This window comes from Oncorhynchus masou, chromosome 19 (genome assembly GCF_036934945.1).
Source record: "Oncorhynchus masou masou isolate Uvic2021 chromosome 19, UVic_Omas_1.1, whole genome shotgun sequence".
In the NCBI taxonomy this organism is placed as follows: Eukaryota; Metazoa; Chordata; class Actinopteri; order Salmoniformes; family Salmonidae; genus Oncorhynchus; species Oncorhynchus masou.
Genome location: NC_088230.1, coordinates 15,856,784 through 15,862,783, shown reverse-complemented (window position 1 = coordinate 15,862,783; position 6,000 = coordinate 15,856,784).

Here is a 6,000-nt window from a genome sequence, read left to right as displayed (position 1 = left end):
AAAAGACTCAAGACACCCAAGTCATAGACTGTTCTCTCTGCTGCTGGATGGCAAGCAGTACCGGAGAGCCAAGTCTGGGACCAAAAGGCTCCTGAACAGCTTCTAACCCCAAGCCATAAGACTGCTGAACAGTTAATTAAATGGCTACCCAAACTATTTTCATTGACCCACTTTTTTTGTTGCACTTGCACTGGCTCTATGTACACTCACTGGACTCTACCCACACACTCATACATACTACACTGACACTCCACCATTCACACACAAACACACCCTTCACATACGATGCGGCTACTCTGTTTATCTATCCTGATTGCCAAATCACATTTATCTCTACTTACATGCGCATGTTGCCTAGACACTTTTACACCTACCTACATGTACATAACATGTACAGTACCAGTCAAATGTTTGGACACACCTACTCATTCAAGGTTTTTCTTTATTTTTTTTACTATTTTCTACATTGTAGAATAATAGTGAAGACATCAAAACTACAAAATAACACACGGAATCATATAGTAACCAAAAAAGTCTTAAACAAATAAAAATATAGTTTATATATGATATTCTTCAAAGTAGCCACCCTTTGCCTTGACGACAGCTTTGCACACTCTTGGCATTTCCTCAACCAGCTTTATGAGGTAATCACCTGGAATACATTTCAATTGACAGGTGTGCCTTGTCAAAAGTTAATTTGTGGAATTTCTTTCCCTCTTAATGCGTTTGAGCCAATGAGTTGTGTTGTGACAAGGTAGGGGTGGTATACAGAAGATAGCCCTATTTGGTAAAAGACCAAGTCAATATTATGGCAAGAACAGCTCAAATAAGCAAAGAGAAATGACAGTACATCATCACTTTAATACATGTAGGTCAGTCAATCTGGAAAATGTCAAGAACTTTGAATGTTTCTTCAAGTGCAGTCCCAAAAACCATCAAGCGCAGTAAAGGAAACCCCAGAGTTACATCTGCTGCAGAGGATAAGTTCATTACAGTTACCATCCTCAGAAATTGCAGTCCAAATAAATGCTTCAAAGAGTTCAATTAATAGACACATCTCAACTTCAACTGTTCATAGGAGACTGCGTGAATCAGGCCTCCATGGTCGAATTGCTGCAAAGAAATCACTTCTAAAGGACACCAATAAGAAGAAGAGACTTGCTTGGGCCAAGAAACACGAGCAATGGACATTAGACCGGTGGAAATCTGTCCTTTGGTCTGATGAGTCTAAATGTTGATTTTTGGTTCCAACCGCCGTGTCTTTGTGAGACACAGAGTAGGTGAATGGATGATCTCTGCATGTATGGTTCCCACCGTGAAGCATGGAGGAGGAGGTGTGATGGTGCGGGTGTGCGTTGCTGGTGACACTGTCAGTGATTTATTTAGAATTCAAGGCACACTTAACCAGGATGGCTACCACAGCATTCTGCAGGAGTACGCCATCCCATCTGGTTTGCGCTTAGTGTGACTATCATTTATTTTTCAACAAGACAAGGATCCAATACACCTCCAGGCTGTGTAAGGGCTATTTGACCAAGAGGGAGAGTGATGGAGTGCTGCATCAGATGACCTGGCCTCCACAATCACCCGACATCAACACAATTGAGATTGTTTGGGATGAGTTGGACCGCAGAGTGAAGGAAAAGCAGCCAACAAGTGCTCAGCATATGTGGGACTCTTTCAAAACTGTTGGAAAAGCATTCCAGGTGAAACTGTCTGAGAGAATGCCAAAAGTATGCAAAGCTGTCATCAAGCCAAAGGGTGGCTACTTTGAAAAATCTAAAATATGATATATATTTAGATTTGTTTAACACTTATTTTTTTCATAGTGGGGTATTAGTTTGCAGCCCAAACAATTCGGACTCTACAGACATTTTCGTGAGAAGACCAATTTTCGGGATGTCTCATGGTCTGACAAACACCGCTGTAGCAGAAGGCTGACACAGGCGGATGCAGTGGATTGAGACTCAGCCCACGCAATATATATATATATTTTTTATTATGTTACTTAGATTGATGCACATGTGTGTCAATAGACTCTTAAGGACTTAAATAAAATAAAAATGCGTCTCTCACATTTATCTTGCATTTGTATCCTTTATGTGTCAATGTTGCTGTTCATATGTTTACTATGTGTTTACTATATGTTTATTATCTTATCTGACTTGTGTTGGTCAATTTCTTCAACAAAGGATCAGGTCTTTATAATTATCAAACATACAGTAGTAATGGAAATGAAACACATACTCTTTGTTTAAAGGCATGTAAAATAAATAAAAACATTTTAAGACCAATAATGAAAAATGCAATGTTGAAACTGGTATGTTCAGAATATTGGCCTGTAAATGAAAAAAAAAAAGTTATTTGTAAAGTAGCATTCAAAGTACTCAGTAGAGTCTGTACAACAGATGCAGCGGCATGATTTGAATGGGTGATCATGTTGCCAAGGAAACGGGTTGCCTCCATTCGAATGCAAAATCTATCATTTGCATTCTGGAAAATCTGAAGAAAGATTTAGAATAGCTGCCAATGGGCAGCTGGAAGCTGTAGTTGGAGAAGGCTACTGTGGTCCAGTGTGCCAGCTCACAATCATGTGGAGGAGGCTACAGTGTATCTCAAGGGAATTATTATGTGTAATATAATCAACCGACATAGGGGTTGATTCATTTCACGTCAGGGCAAATCAAGTCTGACATTTTTAAGTGGAAATTACAAACTTTAGAAGCTTTATAAATCCTTGAATACACTACAAGTTAGCCTAGCGTTGGTGCTCCTACAAACAGCCTACTACAGTATAGGCTAGTGGATCTATGAAATCAGGCTGGCTTAGACTCAAAATAATTAGCTAGCTTGTTAGTAATGCAGTAGTATAAAGCTGTCATTTACAATCAACAATGTAGTTATGAACACAAGTGGTCTGATTTGTTTTTGACAAGTAACAGAGCGAATGTTTAGTCCATTCACACTTTTCTGCTGATGGAATAATGCTTTACTGGTCATTAGTTGGCCAAAATTAGGCTACATGAAAAGTTATCAAAATATATTAACAGCATTGTCAGGACCCGGTTTCGAACCTGGGTCTCCGGAGTGAGAAACAGTCACTTAACCAACTGAGCCACGAATAGTCAGCAGAACCCAGAAGATGAGGCAGACACAGCAGTACTTAAGACAGTGTATTTAATAAAGAAAAAATCCTTAAATACAAAAAATGGCAAATCCAAAAGGTGTTAGGAAAAGCACAAAAAGGCCTCAAAAGAAACTCACAAAAAATAAACAAAAACAAAAAAACAGAATCCCACAAGAGCGTCACCCGGAATCGACAAGAGTACACAGAACACTAGGGCAGGGTGCTAACATACAAACACAGAGCACAGAACTGAGGGAAACTAAGGGTTTAAATACAATTAGAGGAAACGAGGCACAGGTGCAAATAATAATGGGGATCAAGGGAAAAACATAAGGACAAAAAGCACAATGGGGGCATCTACTGACCAAAACCCGGAACAACCCTGGCCAAATCCTGACAGAATCCCCCCCCTAGGAACGGCTCCTGACGTTCCTACCAGCTCTCTCAGGGTGGAGGACCCTGAACTGACGAATGAGGTCAGGGTCCAGGATGTCTTTGGCAGGAACCCAGGAGCGCTCCTCAGGACCGTAGCCTTCCCAGTCCACCAGATACTACCAGGACCGCTGCACCCGGCGGGAATCCAGTATCCGGTGGACGGTATAAGCCGGCTGGCCTCCAATGACACGAGGCGGAGGGGGAGGTCTGTCTGCCGGGACAAGGGGAGAAAAAACAACAGGTTTTAACAATGAAACATGAAATGTGGGATTAATCTTAAGGGATCTGGGTAAGTGTAGGCGATAAGAAACTGGGTTAACTCTCCTGGCAACCTTGAAGAGACCGATGTATTTTTGGGACAGCTTGCGAGACTCCACCCGTAGAGGTAAGTCTCTTGTGGAGAGCCAGACTCTCTGGCCGGGGCGCAGGGTAGGCCCGGGACGGCGACGTCTGTTGGCTTGTTGTTGATACCTCTGTGAGGAACGCATAAGATTAAGACGGGTCTTCCTCCACATAAGCCGACAGCGTCTGACGAACTTCAAGGCTGAAGGCACTCTGACTTCTGCCTCCTGGTCCGGGAACAATGGAGGAGCATAGCCAAACTGACACTCGTGCGGGGACATACCAGTGGAGGAGGAGCGCAAGGTGTTGTGCGCGTATTCGGCCCAAACAATAAAGGATGACCATGTGGACGGGTTGTCACGAGTCATACATCGGAGGGTGGTTTCCAGCTCTTGATTCATCCTCTCTGTTTGGCCGTTGGACTCCGGATGGTACCCTGAAGATAGACTGGCAGAAGCCCCCATGAGTTGGCAGAAGGCCTTCCAAAACCTTGAGGCGAACTGGGGACCTCTGTCAGAAACCACATCTTGAGGAATGCCGAAGACTCGGAACACATGATTAATTACCAACTCAGCCGTTTCCTTGGCAGAAGGTAACTTAGTCAGAGGGACGAACCTGGCCGCCTTTGAAAACCTGTCGATTATGACTAGGATAGTAGTATTGCCATGGGATGGAGGAAGTCCAGTAATAAAGTCCAATGAGATATGGGACCAGGGTCTGTGGGGAACAGGTAAAGGGTGAAGGAGTCCTTGAGGGCGGAGGTGAGAAGATTTGCCCTGGCAGCACACGGGGCAGGCATTGACGAAAGTGGCAACGTCTTCTCTTATGGTAGGCCACCAGAACTTACGCTGGATGAACTCCAAGGTGCGACCTACGCCCGGATGACAGGTGAGGCGAGAGGAGTGCCCCCACAGAAGGACCTGAGTCCTCACTGCCTTGGGGACAAACAACCGATTGGCAGGGCCTCCTTTCGGGTCCGGTTCGCTAGCTTGAGCACGTCTCACGGTATCCTCAACTTGCCACGAGATCGGAGCCACAATCTTAGCAGCAGGAAGGACAGGCATGTCCGTGTCATCTCGAATGGCAGGAGCGTAGACTCGGGACAGGGCATCCGGTTTGAGATTCTTCGACCCGGGCCGATAGGTGAGGATAAACTGGAATCGATTGAAGAAAAGAGACCATCTAGCTTGTCTAGAGTTCAATCGCTTCGCCTGCTGGATATACTCCAGATTTTTGTGGTCCGTAAGCACTTGAAACGGGTGAGAAGCCCCCTCGAGCCAGTGTCTCCATTCCTTCAATGCCATCTTCACCGCTAGGAGTTCACGATCCCCCACATCGTAGTTCCTCTCAGTCGGGGTAAGCCGGTGTGAGAAGAAAGCGCACGGATGAAGCTTCTTGTCTTCACCCCTCTGAGACAGGACAGCTCCAACACCAACCTCTGATGCGTCTACCTCCACCACAAATGGTTCATCCGTAGTCGGTAGTATCAGGATGGGAGCAGAGAGGACGCGCTGCTTGAGTCCTTGGAAGGCCGTCTCAGCTTCTCTTCCCCACAAAAACCTTGCATTGCCACCTTTGGTTAAAGCTGAGAGAGGAGCTGCCACCAAACTGAAGTTCTTGATGAACTTGCGGTAAAAGTTTGTGAAGCCCAGGAAACGCTGAACATCCTTAACGGATTTGGGGGTGGGCCAATCCGCTACCGCCCCTACCTTCCTAGGGTCCATTTGGACTCGACCGGGTTCCACTACAAATCCCAGGAATTGTACTCGGGATGAATGGAATTCACATTTTTCCGGCTTAACGTACAGATGGCTGTCCAGGAGGCGTTTGAGTACTTGTCTGACATGCTTAGTGTGTTCTTGAAGGGAGCTCGAAAAGATGAGGATGTCATCCAAGTAAACGAACACAAATATGTTAAGCATATCCCTAAGCACATCGTTTATGAGTGCTTGGAACACCGCTGGGGCGTTGGTCAGGCCGAAGGGCATCACCAAGTATTCATAGTGACCAGTAGGCGTGTTGAAAGCGGTCTTCCACTCGTCACCAGGTCTGATCCGCACAAGATGGTATGCGTTCCGCAGGTCAAGCTTAGTGAA